The sequence below is a fragment of the Chrysemys picta genome, chromosome 13 (assembly GCF_011386835.1).
Source record: "Chrysemys picta bellii isolate R12L10 chromosome 13, ASM1138683v2, whole genome shotgun sequence".
Lineage (NCBI taxonomy): Eukaryota > Metazoa > Chordata > Testudines > Emydidae > Chrysemys > Chrysemys picta.
Window position 1 is genome coordinate 28,719,952 of NC_088803.1, and position 20,146 is coordinate 28,740,097.

Genomic DNA, 20,146 nt, shown 5'->3' on the forward strand with positions numbered 1-20,146 from the left:
GCGGCTTCCTGTCGATGGCGCTTACTCCTACCTCCGCTGGTGGAGTAAGAGCGTCGATTCGGGGATCGATTGTCGCGTCCCGATGAGACACGATAATTCGATCCCAGAGAGATCGATTTCTACCCGCCGATTCGGGCGGGTAGTGTAGACCTAGCCTAATACATGTATGCCCATAACAATAAACCAGCTCAGTAAACAGTGGAACTTTCCTCCCTAGGCCAAACAAAAATACTCTGTCTAAAATATATCTTTCTACTCCAATACAAACAACATAGTACTGCCCCTCTGACATAGTCTGTTCCTGCCCCCAAATAGGGCTAGTTATTACCCATTACCTTGTACATGTTGGTTCAATCAAAACATCTCTATTACATACTGCCACCCTAACCTTATCTTTTAAAAAGGGTCAGTGTGTTCCTGTTATCCTTGGAAAATGATTTGTACCATCCTTAATATCGAAATGTTCTGGTACCACTTAATATCAAAATGCGTTTGCGTAAGTACTCTGTAACTAGCACTTCTTAAAAATATGTATTTCTGCCATATCGGCCCTGTTCTTGCCAAATTCTGTAAGCAGCTCCTGCCTCATACCAGGCCTCTAATACAAGGACTTATGTCACAAGCTTTCTTCCTACTACATCCTCCATCAGAGGGGCTTCTATGAAGCCCTGGCCACAATTTAATCTGTCCTTCTGCAGCACAGATATTCCTGTGTCCATGGGGGTGAATCTGTCCCATCATTTGTAAAGTGTTTTGAGATTGTTTAGGATGAAAGGTGTCTAAAGTTTTAAGCCATCTCTGAATATTCAGTATGGAGTAAAGTTTTGGCTTTGCCAAATCTTAACGATAAAAATGCCAAAAGCAGAAAATTCCTTCTGCTCCCCAACTGTCAACAACTTTCCATGGGGAGCATTAAAGCTCCCTTGGGAGACATCTACATCTACCCAGGAAAGCCAGTCTCCCAGTTTGGAACTGGCTGCTGTAGGATCCTGAAACGGGTATTAGTCTGAATCCATAACCTTTCACTTAGTACAGTTTTACCAGATCTAATATTCCAAAATTATGAAGATACGAAATGGGGGCACATTAGGCGTCTAGGAGTACAACATCAATCAAATATTGATTTTGTCCTTTACCCTTAGGACCCTGCCCACCTGTCACTATAAGACACTCCCTCTAGAGTATTATTTCTGGGGCTGAGATTGACATGTGACTGGAAGAAAGGGATGGCATGTGACTCCTCTAAGAACTTCTCCACCACCACCCTCTACCAATTGGAGAGGGATTCAGCCCCATAGGCCCACCCAAAGAGTGGATTTAACCAATCAAGGCAAGTTATGGGGTGGGGTGACCCATCTGGAAGAGGGTTATGTGACCCCTCTAATAACTCCTCCCACAATCTTCTAGCAATCAGTGTAGGTTTCACCCCCCATAGGACCTCCCAGAAGTGAAACTTGCACCAATCTGAATAGGTAGAACACTAGGGGCTAGGCTGGAACCCCCAGACTCTGAGCTCAGTGGTTGGCCAGTTGGTAGCACTGCCGCTGGAAGCCCTATCATTGCGTGGAAGATACAACCTTGTTTTGAGACCATGTTTTTCATAAATCATGGAAATGCTGAGAGGAAATGGCCTCCTTCACCACCCCTGTGATAACTGCAGAATTAATTTTAGCTCTGAGGGTACTGAGTCACCTGCAAAGAAAGCACTATATAAGTGACAGTTCTGAGGAAGAGGAAGGAGCTGCCAAGAAGAGCCCTTTGGCTCAGCCATTGATGGATATCCAGGAACCTGACACCAGGACCAGGGCCGACGAGAAGGGGGAGAAGCCTGTACAAATTACCGGGGCCTGGCAGTCCAGAAGGGGGCCCGGGGTCCGGCTTCCCCGGCTTTCCCCCCTCTCCCCCCAGTTGGCCCTGTTTAGCCGGTCCGCCCTTGCTGGGGGACCCGAAAATTTTTTTTCACTGGGGCCCGAACCCACTCTCGGCGGCCCTGCCCAAGACTCAAACATGATGACCACTTATCATCCACCTCCATGGAGGAAGGTATCCACGGCTCTTCAGCGACTCTGTTGGATGAGGTGAATGAAGAAAAAGTTGCTCAGGTAAATAGACTATAAAAAGTGGCTGTGAAGGATGGGGTGTAATGGTGTAGGAACTGGCCTGGGGTTGTGTAAATCTAAAACCAGAGGACTGACAGCTGTTTCTTTTCTGAAAATTTCTCAATAGCTTGATGATGCTTTTCTAGGGTCACTGGAGGCGCCGGGGCAGTGTTGCCTCAAAGAGCAAAGATGAATCAGGCCCATCTGGTTTTTGCTCCACATCAAGACAATTGTTCAAGAGGACACCAAGTGTTCAGAATATGACGGGTATATGTAATTAAGGAAAACCCTTGGCATAGAACCAACTGAGCTACTGCCATGTCGTGAGCATAAAAGAGTTATGTGGTCTAATGTATGCATTTCTTTTTCTGCTGTCCTTAATCACTGTCTTAGGGAGAAGCTTTTTGAAGATTATAGACACGCCATGCCATTGGCATCATGACAGTGTGAATTAGACATTAGAGGATACCAACCTCAAGCTCCAGGCCCTGTGTGCTGACCTGTGCTTGGAAAGCTTATTAAACTCAGTTACTGCCATAGGTTATTCAATGCAATATCTGTGCTTAACCCGAAATGTAGCACAAGGAAGGACCTTGGTAAAAGCTGTGCAAAGCACTTAAGACTCAAATAGTGTTTTAAGCAAAATTACCAACCCGAAGGATACCCACTTAATGCATTGTGTTGACCACCTGATCTGTGCAAAAAGTTATAGACCCCCTACTTAGAAAAAAGACTATTTGTAAGAAATCTAAAAGGATTAAGTTAGAGAATGGTGAGGGGACAAACGTGATATAAACTACCATAAAATAAAAAGGTCTTTGTTTCTGTTACAAGGCCTGTGTGGTCCTTAAATCAAATGACCATTTTGATGGGGCATCTCAGTTTGTTTTCAAGGGCTGACCCCAAACAATTGTGTCTTTAAGAAAAGAGACCTATTGACAGCAAAAAACTGAAATGCATGTAGTAGAATCTGGGGAAAATAAAAAAACAAAAACGTGTTAAAAATAAAGCAAAATGCTCCTATATTTTGTATAAAATATGGATGTGGGAGACATGTGCTTGAGTACAATAGAACTGATTCAACCCCGATGAGCTTTATTGGTTTAACCACACCCTATTGAAAAAATGGGGTTATGTGGAACTATTGCCTTCAGATGTAATCACACACTCATGTTTCCTTAACATTCCATCAGGGTTACAGCTATTAGATCTTCTTGGGATTGGAAAAATTGTCAGTAATTAGCTTTGATGGACGTTCACTCGCAGAAAGGTGGGGCGGTGAGCTCTGATTAACATAAAATTAAATAAAACCTCATAAAATTAAATAAAACCTTTGTGGTCCACTATGGGTCAGTCTTTCTAGCAACTTCTAGCAAGTTCTTAAAAGTTTTTAAAAATATATTTTCAAAAGTAAACACTGGTCTAACCTATAACACACAAAGACCACGCAATCTTAAAAGAATTCCAAATAATGTATAGAGCAGGGGTTCTCAAACTGGGGGCTGTTGCCAGCACAGAGTGCCCGAGGCAAAGCAACAGCGGGTCCGTTGCCCGGTGTGCTTCGCGCCAATAAACACACCAGGGGGAGAAGCAAACAAAGTTTATTTGGGATCCCAAAGCGGTGCAAGGAGACTGGCAAGTCTCAAATCAAGCACATTAACAGGAACAGTTTTTCTTCTTTTATACATTTTGCAGTTAAGCCTCACCCCCCCCCTTTCCCCTCTAGCCCTCCCTTTTCTCCCCCCCCCCATTCCTCCCTCTACCCCTCCCATCCCTGGTAATAGTTAAGTCATTCTTGGCAGCTATAAGCCTAGCTTGTTAGTAACTTCTTTAAACCGTTATCTTGTCCTTTTTCCCTTCAGCCAGAAACATGCAGGCCTCATTATTACTGCTTGAGCAGGGGGTTGCACACAGATAACTGGTTGCTTACATATTCCAATTGCACCTGGCTTTTGAGGTTGATTAGAGTTTAAACATGGAAGGATAGAGTTTGGTTCACTTAGGTCTAGTGCAGGAAGCTTCATTGACATTTAGTGGCCTTCCACCCTCCCGAGTTACCTAGGGTTATGCCTAGTGACGTCAACAACTCCCTCCTTTGAGAATACTCAACAAGCTTTTGGCTGAGTTTTCTCATATTCTGTGGACAAGATATGATTAAGTGCTATGAAGCTGGGGTTTTCAATGAGAGGGTATGCCGGGATTTTTGAGGAACGGGGGGCACAAAGCTTACGGAGGAGCATTTTAAAACAAGCAATTAGGAGGAGGGTGACCAGGCACAATACCACACCGGTGAGGAGGAGACGCACAAGGCCACCCCCCAGTCCTCCTAGGTTGGGCAACCAACTTCAAAGGGAATCGAAAACTGTGGGTTTCCTTTCCTGGGCCTTCCACTGCTTGAAAGCCTGTTTGGCCGACAGGACGTGCTTGTTAATGTCCTGTGAGTTTTCCGGGACATAAGCTTCTTCCTTAATGGGCTCTGAGGTGGCATACAAAGATTAACGCTGCCTGGGGCCGCCAGGGGTTGTCCCTTAATGCATACTGGGATTCAATGGTACAGTTTTGTGACAAGGGGGTACCCGAGGTATTTCTTCCCCTACTGAACCATCCCCAACAGATATCTGACCAATTTTGGGGAACTACCCCTCAGGGTAACCCTGCTGCGTGGTGCGGGATTTGGGAGCATACTTAGCAGGTAGAGAGGTTAAACTCTTGGGCAAAGCAAACCTTCAAGGACTCATATGTGTTTGTTTCCAAGTTAGTAGGGATCTCTTTCCATCCCACATGTGCCTGGGGGGAAACGGGAGGTAACGAAAGGAGTGTCCCTATGGCAAAGAGTACCACTGTGGCAGACCCTGGACCTGAACTCATGCTGGGCAAGTGACCCTAGGGCCTAACAATTACAATTCCCCCAAATACCCACAAAATATCAATTACCAATAGTAGGCAGATTAAAAACAAAAGGACCAGGCCACCAGGTTAGGCCGGCCCTATGAAAATAAACACAACCAACGCTCAGAGTTCTCGCGGGGAGTGCGCTGCGACTGTCCAAAGAGACCACAGGGCATTCCCAGCAGGCCTTATTGTCTTTTGAATAACAGTTTAAGTCCCAGGTCGTCGCTGGTAGTCCTTTTCCGTAGGCTGGAAGGTCCATCGTTCAGGAGCGGGCACTGCCTTCAGACAGGAGTGATGAATCCAGTTCTTGTGTCCCTTGACCTTTGCTGCTGTGTGGGAGACCAGCAGGATGGTGTGGGGTCCCTTCCACTTCTCTTGGAGAGGCTAGTCCTTCCAGGTCCGAACGAGAACGGAATTGCCTGGCTGCAAGGAGTGGACAGGGGCATCCAGCAGGAGAGGCTGCAAATCTCTGGTATACCTGTGGAGAGAACAGAGAACAGCAGACAGAGAGCACATATACTGAGATAAAAAGCCACACCCCATTTCCCACTTCCCTGCCAGAACCGGTGTACCATTCATAGGCCAGGCCCTTCCAAACATAATCTCGAAGGGACTGAGCCCTAACCTGCCCTTTGGGAGAGCGCGAATGCGGAGCAAAACAAGGGGTAAGGCATCAGGCCACTTAAGGGAAGCCTCTTTGCAGACCTTTGAGAGGTGCCGCTTAAGTGTCTGATTTGTGCGTTCCACTACTCCACTGGCCTGCAGTCGCCATGGAGTGTGGAGCTTCCAGGGGATTTGCAGGGCATCCGATATCTTCTGAACAACTTGGGATGTGAAGTGTGTTCCGTTGTCAGATTCCATCCACTGGGGGAGGCCGAAGCGGGGAATGATCTCCTTGACAAATTTCAGAGCCACCATTTTGGCAGTGTTGTTATGGCATGGGAAGGCTTCAGGCCATCCGCTGAATCGATCCACCAAGATGAAAAGGTATTTGAATCCTTGGGTCAGGGGGAACTCAGTAAAGTCTATTTGCCAAACCAGCCCCGGGCCTGGGGTAGGTTCCAGAGTGGCTGGTGGCACTGACACTCCAGCTCGAGGGTTGTTCTTTTGGCAGACTAGACATTCAGCCTGTACCTGGGAGGCCAGGGGTCTAAGAGCCTCCCTGCCAGCGTATAATTCTTTGTTTCTTCACCAGGGTCAGTTCTTAATGTCTTTTGTAGTCAGGAATTCCTGGACTTTGTGGTTTCAATGAAGCAAGTGTTCCTTCTTCTCTTTTCCTGAAACGGTGTGGTTCAGCATCATACAGAGGAGAGGTTACTAGCACATCACCCTGTCTTTAAATAGGCTTATCATCAGTTGGAGAGTCCTCCCGAGGTGGAGAGGTCTTTTTACAGTGAGAAGCCTGGGTTCAGGTGGGCAGTCCTTGGTACTTCACAGTGGTGTTGGTGGTTAACAGGACTTGGAAAGGGCCTTTCCAGTGTGGAGCCAAAGAAGTTTTTCGTTGATGGACTTTACGTAGACTCAGTCTCCTTGTTTCAATGAATGGCAGGGCTGCTAGGGTCTTTGGGTAGCACTTCTTTTATCTGTGAGAAAAGAAACCTAACACATTTCATTAATGCCTGACAGTGTTTTGCAGATCTCATAGTTGCTTGGGCACATTCAGGCCCCCTCTTTTCTTGGCTGTCGGCCAAGTCTTAGCTCTGGGCAGTGTCCTTGGATGGTGCCAGCATCTTATCTTTGGACTGAGCTTGATAGCTGTATTTTTTCCCCTCAGTTAACTCGTTCTGTTCTTTTTCCTTCTCTCCTTCTTGGCTTCTTTTAACTTAGAAAGGAAACTTCCACTCTTCACTCATACACCTTTTCCCAACAGTGAACACATACACATTGCCATTATGCACCCTTCCAGTAAAATAACTTCTATACAGAGCTTTGGAGCAACAAACCAGGACGAGCACACCCACTTTTGAGGAGTCCAACAAAGTTCAGGAGGCTCACAGTGGCTTTAAGGCAAGGGGTGAGACCCACAGCAGCAATCAACAAGTCATCCACATATTGCAGGAGGAGGACCCTGTCCTCATTGTCCCACTCCTCCAAGTCTCTGGCCAGGGCCTGGCCAAACAGAGTGGGGGAATTTTTAAATCCCTGGGCCCACACTGTCCAGCAAAGCTGCTTTTTAACCCTCCTTTTGTCTTCCCACTGGCTCCACTCTGGGGCTTGCAAAGCTGAGGGCTCAGTTGCAAGAGTCATTATCCAGGTATTCTCTGGGGGTAAGGTGAGGGTTATTTCATCTTGGGTGAAATGCAGGGTGGCTCCTAAGCAACAAAGCAGGTCCCATCCTAGTAGAAGTGTTGGACAATCAGGGAGGTAAACCAGTTTGTGAGATAGAGTTCTGTTTCCCAAAGCACATTCCGCTGGGGCATATACTGGGCACTTGGTTCCTTTCCCTGTGGCACCCACCACAGTGAGGGACTCTGACACAGGCAGCTGCAGGGGTTGGTTTACGGCTGTTCGTGCAGCTCCAGAGTCTATTAAAAAGTCTATGTCCGAATCTCCCACACGCATTTTTACTTGGAGTTCCAGGGGCAGGATAGTCCATCTCCCCTGACACTCCTATTCTTGATCCTCCGCTGCCATCATAGGGGTACCTTCTCTTTCGGGGCACGCATTTTTCCAATGTCCCTCCTTTCAGCATCTGGCACACTGGTTGCAACCCAGACGCCTTTCCTGTGAGCCAGGGCGCCCACGTCCTCTCATTCCCCGGCCCCTTCCACCTTCCTGGAATTTTCCCCTGCCACCAGCCTATACTGCTGCGACCATCATTTTCGCTTGCCTCTTTTCCTTTTCTTAAGACACAACCTGATTACGCTCCACCTCAGACAGCAGGGTCCGCATAAGGACATTACAATCATCACAGTCAGGCTTACAGCTAGCCAGGCACCCTTCAAAGACCGAGATAGACTTGCTTGGGTTCGTAGAGAATTCCCCTGCCTGTGCCTTAAAGGCTGCTAGGTCCACCGGGTTAAAAGGCACATGGGTGTAAACCTGCATAGTAGTGGCCTGATTCCTATCTGAGCCATGTCTGGACACCACGGTCTCAGTGATCAACGGATAAAATTCCACCGAGGGGGCAATCTCTGGGACCTGAGACACCTTGTCTTTACATGGTGGGGGTGTGATAGCCGAAGGGGACACCGGACCTGCCATTACAGCTATGGGGGGAGTTCTGGGGACTAACAATAGCTACTACCGAACCTGTCGGAGTCAAATTACACTTTTGCAAAATATCTAACCTATCTCTTAGCAACATAAACAACTGTACATACATATGTTCATTCCATTTACCCGTTTGCTGACAGAACAGAAGTAATTGAAGGATCGTGTTATAATTAAGTGATCCTTCCGGTGGCCACCTTTCCTGGTCCTCTAGCTGATATTGAGGCCAGTCTACTGTACAGAACCTTTTCAGTTTACTTTTAACCAACGGATCCGATCCAAACACTTTCCAGTTCACCAGAATGCATTCCAAGGGTGTACACCTTACCCTGCCTGCCATACTCTGTCCCTGCCCCATAGGGAGACACTGGGCGTCCCCAGGTCATAACAGGTAGACACTGGGCGTCCCCAGGTCAAGACAGATAAAGTCCCCACTGGACTGTTCCTACCTTATCCAAGGGTCCGGTTCTGCACCGTCGCCCTATCCACGGGACCGGTTCCCCACCGTCGCCCGCAGCTGCTTCTCCACTACTTGAGCGCGTTGCACCGTTGTGCCCTCTGGGGTCGACCAAACCACGTCTCCGCCGAGGCCCCCGGTAAAGTCACCGGTGCGCGCTGGGCGTCGGTCGTCGCCGAAATCTGTCGACCTCCGAGAGGGGTCCGGGCAAGGCTAAATTTCAGCCTCGAGCCCCACGTTGGGCGCCAAAACTGTTGCCAGCACAGAGTGCCCGAGGCAAAGCAACAGCGGGTCCGTTGCCCGGTGTGCTTCGCGCCAATAAACACACCAGGGGGAGAAGCAAACAAAGTTTATTTGGGATCCCAAAGTGGTGCAAGGAGACTGGCAAGTCTCAAATCAAGCACATTAACAGGAACAGTTTTTCTTCTTTTATACATTTTGCAGTTAAGCCTCACCCCCCCCCTTTCCCCTCTAGCCCTCCCTTTTCTCCCCCCCCCCCATTCCTCCCTCTACCCCTCCCATCCCTGGTAATAGTTAAGTCATTCTTGGCAGCTATAAGCCTAGCTTGTTAGTAACTTCTTTAAACCGTTATCTTGTCCTTTTTCCCTTCAGCCAGAAACATGCAGGCCTCATTATTACTGCTTGAGCAGGGGGTTGCACACAGATAACTGGTTGCTTACATATTCCAATTGCACCTGGCTTTTGAGGTTGATTAGAGTTTAAACATGGAAGGATAGAGTTTGGTTCACTTAGGTCTAGTGCAGGAAGCTTCATTGACATTTAGTGGCCTTCCACCCTCCCGAGTTACCTAGGGTTATGCCTAGTGACGTCAACAGGGCTGTGCGGTTATTATGTGGGAGGTCGTGAGCTGTCACCTCCACCTCCAAACCCCGCTTCGCCTCCAGCATTTATAATAGTGTTAAATATGTTTTCAAAATGTGTTTTTACTTTATAAGGGGGCGGTCACACTTATAGTCTTGCTGTGTGAAAGGAGTCACCAATACAAAAGTTTGAGAACCACTGCCATAAAGAATTGGGGACAAACCTCAAACACTAAAAATGTATAAAATTAATAGGTGGAAATAAAAGGATAACTGGGGAAAAGATTGTAGCTATGGCTCAGTAACAAGTCTAAGTGCCTAGTTATTTTTTAGTTACAAGGCCTATGTGGGACTTGAATTAAAATGGGGTTTGAAGGCTATTCAAGAGGTTATATGTCTTTTACACAAAAATAGTGAGGACCCAGCTATTTTAAGTAAGAAAAGAGATCTATTTACTGCAAAAAATTTAAATGCATGTCCTAAAATCCAGGGAGATTAAAAAAAAGTGTTCAAAATAAAAGCAAAAAGCTCCTATATTTTGCATAAAATATGGGTGTTTGAGACGTGTGCTTGAATACAATACATCTGACTCAATCTATTGAACTATAAGTTTAACCAGAACTTATTAAAAAAAACTGGGTTGTGTGAAACTATTATCTTCAGATGTAATCATACACCCATGGTTCCTTAATGTTCCATCAGGGTTAAAGATATTAGCTCCTGTTTATGCTGGAAAAATTATCAGTAATTAGGTTTGAAGGGTTTCATCCTCAGAAGTGGGGAGGAGAGCTCTGATTAATAATATTAAATAAAACCTCTGGAGTTTGTAAAACACAATGGGTCAGTCTTTCCAGCAACTCAAAGTCATTAAAAGCTTTAAAATAATATATTTTCAAAAATAAATAACTGGTCTAAACCAAAACTGAAGTGTTGCAAGGATTCACAAACCTCCAGCATATTTATAAAATCAGAATATGCTGTAAGAACAATCAAATGTTTTAAAACTGGGGGTATTGGGGTGAGGGCTTACTGTGGTTGGGCAGTGTCCATTTGTGTTTAAAAGCAAACCACAACTTTAAGCAGAAAAGAAACACGTTTAAAATATAAAAAAAAAAAAAAAGACATTCCTTGACATCTGCACGGCCCTCAGTCAGAAGAGGGTAGAGTAATACTAAAGATTGTTGAATATGGTGATTTACTGTTTAATACTGTCAGAAGGCTCTGTGGAGCTCTGTTTATATTTGAAACTGAAAAAAATATTTTAACTAAAAATTAGTCAAAAGCAGCCCTGTTATTCAGCCAATTTACTTTTTATCCACAGATCACAAAAGACAATGTTTGGGGAGGGGTGCATAAATTCCTTTTGTAGCTATTAATTAAGAGCTGTAGTGATCAAATCAACCTAATAGCTACAGACGTTGAAGTCTGTTTGAATCAAAAGGGGTAGGTTGGTATAAAAACCTGAGAATTTTTGGAGACTGCCTTTACACATCAGAAACCATCTTGAACAGAATGGCTGCTGCTGGACTGCCAGAAAAGGTAAGTTGCTTGTTTTATAACTGAAAATATATATTCTTACTCTTTGTCCATGCTGTCCTTACTAATAATGATATATGTCTTTATTGCAGTGTGATCTGGTTAGTATGGAAACAGCAACCTCAAGCTGTATTTTACCAAGGCAAGGTAAAATCTCATTTTAACCATAGTTGTATATAATACTGTTTTGTTTTTTAAACCTGCTATTAAACAGGTTGTATGGGCAGGGTTGTGCATTTGGAGAATAATACCCACTAAAATGTTGCTTGTTCTCTAAGCAAAAGGCCCAAAGACATGTGGGGAAAACAGAATAACCATATGCCACACCCCTTCACCCAGCACTGGAAGGTACATTTCTGAAAATTGCTTTTAACTGTGTGTTTTTTGTTTTTTAAATTAAAGTTAATTTTGATACTTCAATTGTTGTTTGTGATTTAGGGGCATATGCTATGTGTCTTTTTTTTTTCTATGGGAAAATATACATGTATCCTCAGGAAAGCAGGATACATAAGTGTCCTGGACACTACGGTGCAAATAAGTGATGCCCACATAAACACCACCCTATACCAGAAACCTACTGACCGCTATACTTACCTACATGCCTCCAGCTTCCATCACACGATCCATTGTCTACAACCAAGCCCTAAGATACAACTGAATTTGCTCCAATCCCTCAGACAGAGACAAACACCTACAAGATCTTTATCAAGCATTCTTAAAACTACAATACCCACCTGGGGACGTGAGGAAACAGATTGACAGAGCGAGATGGGTACCCAGAAATCACCTACTACAGGACAGGCCCAACAAGGAAAATAACAGAACACCACTGGCCATCACGTACAGCCCCCAGCTAAAACGTCTCCAGCACATTATCAACGATCTACAACCTATCCTGAAAAACGATTCCTCACTTTCACAGACCTTGGGGAGCAGGCCAGTCCTCGCTTACAGACAGCCCCCCAACCTGAAACAAATACTCACCAGCAACTACACTCCACACCACAGAAACACCAATGCAGGAACCAATCCCTGTAGCAAACCTCGTTGCCTACTCTGTCCCCATATCTACTCTAGTGACACCATCAGAGGACCCAATCACATCAGCCATACCATCAAGGGCTCATTCACCTGCACATCTACTAATGTGATATATGCCATCATGTGCCAGCAATTCCCCTCTGCCATGTATATTGGCCAAACCAGACAGTCCCTACGTAAAAGAATAAATGGACACAAATCAGACATCAGGAATGGTAACATACAAAAGCCAGTAGGTGAACACGTCAATCTCCCTGGACATTCTATAACAGATTTGAAAGTCACTATTCTTGAACAAAAAAACTTCAGAAACAGACTTCAAAGAGAAACAGCAGAACTAAAATTCATTTGCAAATTTAACACCATTAATTTGGGCTTGAATAGGAACTGGGAGTGGCCGGCTCATTATAAAAGCAGCTTTGCCTCTCGTGGAATTGACACCTCCCCATCTATTATTGGGAGTGGACTTCATCGACCCTGATTGAATTGACCCTGTCAACAGTGGCTGTCCACTTGTGAGGTAACTCCCTTCTCTTCATGTGTCAGTATATAATGCCTGCATCCCCTAGCTTTAAAGCCCCAGCAATTCTTGACATTCCTTTTTCTGTTTGCCCAGTGTGGACAGCTCACTTCGCATCTTCCCAGCTGAGCATGCCAGCTCCCCACAGCAAACGCACTCCTGCCTGGAGTACACCAGAGTTGTTGGATCTGCTGGGTCTGTGGGGAGAGGAAGCTGTGCAGTCATAGCTCCACTCCAGCAGTAGGAACTTTGATACCTACAGGCAAATTGTTAATGGCATGGAGGAGAAGGGGCACAATAGGGACATGCAGCAGTGCCTTGCTAAGATCAAGTACCTGAGGCAGACGTACCAGAAGGCAAGGGAGGCCAATCGTTGATCTGGTGCATCGCCAAAGACATGCCACTTCTACAAGGAGCTGTGTGCCATCCTTGACGGTGACCCCTCCTCCCCCGCCAACAGCCCCGTGGTTACTTCGGGGGAGCTGGATTCAGCAGCCAGCGGAGTGAACTCCGAGGATGAAGTGGTGGATGAGGAAGTGGAATTGGAGAAGAATGGGGGACAAGTGACAGGTTTGTCAGTTGGCATGGCAAGCCAGGACCTCTTTTTAACTTCGGAGGGGTTTACCCAGTCCCAGCACTCGTGCTCTGGCTCACCTGATGCAGGAGGGGGAAGCTCTGGTAAGTACTCGTATTTTGATGCTGCAGGGAGACATGAGGTAGAGCTCTGCGTTTTTTTCCCAGGGCAGAAGAGGGCTAGGAACAGGGTGACCAGATGTCCCGATTTTATAGGGACAGCCCCGATTTTGGGGTCTTATAGGCTCCTATTACCCCCCACCCCCTTCCCAATTTTTCACATTTGTTGTCTGGTCACTCTAGATAGAAATAACCAACACTAAAAGTGTTTGCATCTGCTTCTCATTCCCCTGTGCAGATAGGCAGAGGGGAACCTGCAGAAAAGTTTGTTGATGCACATTGGGATGTCCCAAGAATCCTCCATGGAGATTGCTAGGAAACTTTCCTTGTGTTTGGCACTCCTCTGCCAAAGGTTCCTTGGGAGGGCTGCCTTGTTTCTTCCACCGTGGTAGGAAACTTCACTGAGCCAATCGGCAATTCCTTCTGCAGCACACAGGCATAAGGACCTGGTCTGCAGCCACACACATTCAGGAGCTGTACCTTTGCATCCTTGGTTACCCTCAGGAATGAGATATTGACTTCCATCACCCCCGCTTGTGGGAAATGGTGCCAGAATTCAGGATAGTGTCCCTAGGAGCTTGTAGTGATTCCTCTCTGAAACCCCACCACCTTTTGTCCCATCTTCCCCTTCTCTGCCAGGCTGAACTCACCATGGTTAGGGCTCTCACTGTGCTGAGTGCCAGTCAAGGAAAAGGGATGTAACTAATGTTTAAGAATCAAGGTTGTGAATGTACTCACAATAGTGCCTCAGTCTATTTATTCATTAGCTTCTACAGATGTGCCCTTGAAGGTCTCCTCCTGCACACCAGCTGAGTGGCTCTGTCTGATTAGGAGACGAAATAGCAGGAGTAAGGAAGACATATTTAAGGTGGTACTACAATCATCTGATGCTGCTGATAGCCTCTCTCCATGCTCTCTGCTTGCTATCAATGAAAACTGAGAACGGATAGCCAGGAGAGGAAACAGGGGCAGGAGCGGATGATACAACTGCTCGAGGACCAAACAGACATGCTGAGGTCCTTGACTGCGCTGCATGCAGAACATATCCATGCTCACCTACCACTGCAGCCCATACAGGCTCTGTGGATATGGGGAAAGTGGTGGACATGATATACCTTGACTTTAGCAAAGCTTTTGATATGGTCTCCCACAGTATTCTTCCCAGCAAGTTAAAAAAAGTATGGATTGGATGAATGGACTATAAGGTGGATAGAAAGCTGACTAGCTCATTGGGCTCAATGGATAGTGATCAACGGCTCGATGTCTGGTTGGCAGCTGGTATCAAGCGGCGTGCCCCAGGGGTCGGTCCTGGGGTCGGTTTTGTTCAACAACTTCATTAATGATCTGGATGATGGGATGGATTGCACCCTCAGCAAGTTTGCGGATGATACTAAACTAGGGGGAGAGGTAGATATGCTGGAAGGTAGGGATAGGGTCCAGAGTGACCTAGAAAAATTGGAGGATTGGGCCAAAAGAAATCTGATGAGATTAAACAAGGGCAAGTGCAGAGTCCTGCACTTAGGATGGAAGAATCCCATGCACTGCTACAGACTGGGGACTGAATGGCTAGGCAGCAGCTCTGCAGAAAAGGACCTGGGGATTACAGTGGACGAGAAGCTGGGTATGAGTCAACAGTGCGCCCTTGTTACCAAGAAGGCTAACAGCATATTGGGCTGCCTTAGTAGGAGCATTGCCAGCAGATCGAGGGAAGTGATTATTCCCCTCTATTTGGCACTGGTGAGGTCACATCTGGAGTATTGTGTCCAGTTTGGGGCCCCCCACTACAGAAAGGATGTGGACAAATTGGAGAGAGTCCAGCGGAGGGCAACAAAAATGATTAGGGGGCTGAGGCACATGACTTCTGAGGAGAAGCTGAGGGAACTGGGCTTATTTAGTCTGCAGAAGAGAAGAGTGAGGGGGGATTTGATAGCAGCCTTCAACTACCTGAAGGGGGGGTTCCAAAGAGGATGGAGCTAGGACCCCGTTGAGCCCTTCTAACAGTCCTAGTATCTGGCTGCTCAAAAGCACCCGCCAGTTGATCCATCTCAAGGCTCCACCCCTGTTGAAACTTTTCCCCAGTTATGCAGCGCACAGCAGGCTGCTAGGACCATGGGAATATTTTCCTCATTGAGGTCTAACCTGCCAAAAAGGCAGTGCCAGTCATCCTTTAATCTGCCAAAGGCACATTCAATGGTCATACTGCACCTGCTGAGCCTGTTGTTGAAGTGCTCCTTGCTGCTATCAAGGTTTCCAGTGTAAGGCTTCATGCGCCATGGGAGTAAGGGGTAGGCTGGATTTCCCAGGATCACAATTGGCATTTCCACATCCCCAATTGGAATCTTCTGGCCTGGAAAGAAAGTCCCTGATTGCGACTTTCTAAACAGGCTAATGTTCCTGAAGATGCATGTATCATGCACCTTCCCTGATCCCCCTGTGTTGATGTCTGTGAAATGACACCAGTGATCCATAAGCACTTGCAATACCATAGGAAAGTAGCCTTTTCTGTTTATGTACTCCCTCACAAAGTCATCTGGGGACAAAATGCTTGCCATCTATCACCGCGCTGCAGTTAGGGAATCCCATTGCCACAAAGCTATCCACTATTTTCTGCACATTGCCCAGAGTCACAGTCCTTTGTAGCAGGAGACAATTAATGGCCCTGCACACTTTCATCACTGCAATCCCCATGGTGGACTTTCCAACTCCAAACTGATTTGTGACTGATCAGTAGCAGTCTGAGGTCGCCAGCTCCACACAGCAATTGCCGCTCACTTTTCCACCATAAGGTGGTGTCCTTGCGGCAAAGGGCAGGGGTAGGGGCAGAGGCAGGGGCAAGCTCCACACTCAGTTACAGTGTGACTCAGCAGCAGATGGTGGCGAGTTGCACAGTGAGATAGCTACCCATGGTGCACTGCAAGAGCACCAACTGTGGACATGCTCCACCGACACAAGGAGCAGTGTGTGGATGTGCAAAAGTAGTTTAATTACAGCAGTGGATGATCGTCAATGTAATTAAGTTGACTTAACTTTGTACTGTAGACATAGCCTAAACTGCTACAGAGTAATAGAGAGAAACATCTTGATTGGACGTTACGCCTTGTTGTGACAATTGTAAAAAACCATGGGTGGGCATGGCTGTAGAATTTTAAATTCTATCCTCAATAATCTAATCGTCCATAAAAAGAGACTGGACTTGCACTAATCTGTGTTTTGCGGGAGGCCTCTTGGTCATCATATCCGACAGTAAACCTATAGATGCAGAACTGGTAGATGAGGCAAGAAAGCTGCATGAGAAACTGGGGCGGTCAGATCAAAAAAGATTATGCCCAGCAATGTAGCAGTGTTTGAACAGCATTTAAAGTCAACATATAAGTGGTGCTTTATGCGGAGAAAGTGGCGTGCGGATTTTTTTTTAAAAGGGGACCCAGTGTATCCCAAGATGTTTTTTCAGCCTGATGCATATTGAGCATTACTATGGGGTTCTGGATGTGAAGAAGTAATTTGGTGTGAGAAATTATTGTGAATGTTGCCACATGCTGTACAGTTACAACTACACTTGCGGGTATCAGTACCACCTCTGCTTGAGCACAACAGGTGCAGACAGTATGGGCATGCAGCTGAGATACCTTAGCTGTTGAGTGTATTACAGATCCAGAGACTGTTTAGACAGGCACATAAACTTGGCATCAAAAACCCAGTCAAATCTTTGTCTAAAACTTTATGTGATAAGTGTCAGTCTTACATGGACAAAGGTCACAAATGCAAAGGGAGGCACTGTAAGCAGTGTTAGGGTTTGATCTCCGGTGATGTAGACAATCACTTGTGTTTTATGGACAACATTAGAAAGCCTGAATCATCAGAAAAGTATAATTTTTTTTTATGATTTTGATGTATGCAGGAGACAGAGTTGCATGTGCCCAATGACATTTTTGCTATGTCCCTAAAGCTGGAAATGTCCTGGGAATTTAAGGGCAATGAGTGTCTTTCTATCTTTGTTAAGACTGTTATCAGCAAAAAAGTTCCAGGAGTATACATTCACAGTCACACAGTTCCACAGATTATGCTGCATATTTCATCGTTAAACAGTTACTGAAGGAAAAGATGTTCGTAGAACTGATAAAACAGAGTAGTCAACTAATGACTCTTTAAACGTCTTGCCTATGAAGCTTAGCAAGCTCCCAAAAGTGATGGGGTTTTGAAGATTGTAAAAGTTATTGCCCACATTTTTTTAACTCTTTAAAAAGACAAAATTATGTGGCCCTGTGACAGGAGTGGAGAACTGCAACATTGGTACCATGATGCCTGGGGAGGAAGCAGAATTTCTAGACTGGTATCAGAACAATCAATATAAGACATTTGACTTGCAGAAAGACCGCAACAGGCCTGTGTCTTGTACAGTGAAGAGATCATGAAATGACAGATGGAAGATATCCTAGAGAAAAGTCCTGATAAATTCATAGAAGTAAAATTCTCTGTAGATCCTTTCCAGTGTATAATGCTGGCATCTGCCTACATGGCTAAGTATGGGTTTATGTTTTTACAGTCCAACACTGTAACACTTCTCCCTCCAGACAACTTTCATAGAGAGAAAAAGAGAGATGCAGTGTTGCTGTAGCCATGTTGGGCCCAGGCTATTAGAGAGACAGGTTTGGTGAGATAATATCTTTTATTGGACCAACTTCAAGCTTTTGAAAGTTTGTCTCTCTCACCAGAAAAAGAGATATTCGACCCCAGATATTCAGTGGCTGTTGTAAATGGCTCACAAAGAAAATATACAGATGTGGCATGCATTACAGGGTGGGGAATTACAGGTAGGACCCTACTTTCTACACGGTTACACCATCGTTGATGAGGAACACACAATCTTTGAATTTAAGGGGTGTTTTTTCTATGGATGTGTCACCTGTTATTTTGACAGGTTTCAGAGTGGTAGCCGTGTTAGTCTGTCAATCAGCCGTGTTAGTCTGTTAATCAGCAAAAAGAACGAGGAGTCCTCGTGGCACCTTAGAGACTAACAAATTTATTTGGGCATAAGCTTTCATGGGCTAAAACCCACGGCATGCATCCACTGCATGCATCCGATGAAGTGGGTTTTAGCCCACGAAAGCTTATGCCCAAATAAATTTGTTAGTCTCTAAGGTGCCACAAGTACTCCTGTTCTTTTTGCTGTTATTTTGAAAAAGAGCAGAACCCTACGATGGGGACAATTTGGGGGTTTCTTTATTTCTTGTCCTGGGCTATTGCATAGATCCAGGGGAAACCACCCCAAAAAAGGTAGAGGTGCAACAACCCTTTATTGTAAGGAACAAAAATGAGTGGCAAATACAGACAAAGACCCTTAAGAATATGCAGAAACTCATTTACAACAAGAGGTTCATCACAGAAGGGTTTAAAACCCTGCCCTATGGCTTTTGAAACCAGATACATGGTGGAAACATCCCTTTTCTGTAATTCTCACAGGGCCTAGCAACTGGGGGGAAAGTTACTTTATAAAAAATGTGTTGGATACCGCAGAGCAACTCTTGTTTGTTATGTCTGAGAATATTTTATGGTATTACAGTTGCTGTGAAACCCTGTATAAAGAGCTTCTTTGTAAATATCCTATTAGCAATTTTGTGGAGGGGTTGGCTGATGCTTTCATGACTGGTTGGTTCCTATTAATAAAGTACATATGATTATAATTATTGTAGATGATTTGATGGACTCTGCTTGTGAAAGCGATGAAATTGACAAAATCTTTATCAAGTATGTGCATCACAGGAATCTGAGTATTATGTATATAGTTCAATCAGTACATATTTTGTCGTGGGGAAAAAAGTCACACAATTAACCTAAACACAATTAACCTGAACACAAAGTACTTTGCCAGAAACTGTGAATGAGTGATGGGATGGATCACTTGATGATTACCTGTTCTGGTCATTCCCTCTGGGGCACCTGGCATTGGCCACTGTCGGAAGACAGGATACTGGGCTAGATGGATATTTGGTCTGACTCAGTAAGGCCATCCTTATGGTTCTGTTTTAAAACCCCAGGGATAAATTACAAATCGCTACACTTACTCTGCAAATGTACACTGGCAAGGCACAACTCTTTTTTACAAGCTTCTGAGGATGCTACCATAAAGATCTTATGGCTACCCGGTGGTGGATTTAAATGCTTTTACACCAGAAGCTTATAGATTAAGAACCAGGCTTTTCCCTCCAGAGCAGCCAGCAATTTATACTTTGAAAAGAACAACAGCAGAGTATAAAAAAAGATGAATTATCAGCAGGCCATTTTTAACAGCCAATATTGTTGACCAAAAACATGTCTTGCTTTGTGAAGAGAAACCTCACCCTATTTAAATGATTTAGCAAATCACCCCTGCAGCAAAGGAAGGGTATACTATTGTGACCTCTGATGATTTAGTTGCGGTCATCTCAGAAATAGCACTTAACACCTTAAAAAGAAACATACCTTTCATAGGTTTCAGAGTAGCAGCCGTGTTAGTCTGTATCCGCAAACAGAACAGGAGTACTTGAGAGACTAACAAATTTATTAGAGCATAAGCTTTCGTGGGCTTTATAGATTCAAGAGTGTGTGCTGAAAAAGAGGCATAAATTTATAAAAACTCTGTGTAATAAAAGGTCTCACTTAAAAGAAAGAAGTATCTGGTGAAGCAGTCTGATGGATTGATCAGACCTCTCTCAAGTTTTACTATCCCTCTGATAATGGGACTTTTGACTAATCAAAATGGAATAAGCATTAAAAATATATCTGGTGCCTAGCCACCTCTTGGAGCAATTAAGGGTTCCCCCTCCCATGGAGGAAAACATCAAAACCACAGTGATTTACCTACTGGATGCCGAAATGAAGGTTATTCTCCAAAGGA

At 45.2% G+C, this 20,146-nt stretch overlaps 1 protein-coding gene and 1 long non-coding RNA gene across 3 annotated transcripts in view; one reads left to right on the plus strand and one right to left on the minus strand.

Annotated features, from left to right (window-relative positions):
* ASIP (agouti signaling protein) overlaps positions 1 to 20,146 on the plus strand; it is a 221,262-nt gene that overhangs the window by 25,329 nt on the left and 175,787 nt on the right. The window lies entirely within an intron of this gene.
* Positions 3,685 to 9,491, minus strand: LOC135975317 (uncharacterized). Its single transcript, XR_010592235.1, has 2 exons — positions 8,654 to 9,491; positions 3,685 to 5,469 (listed from the first exon to the last, which is right to left on the minus strand). It is a non-coding gene; the product is annotated as an uncharacterized LOC135975317 (long non-coding RNA).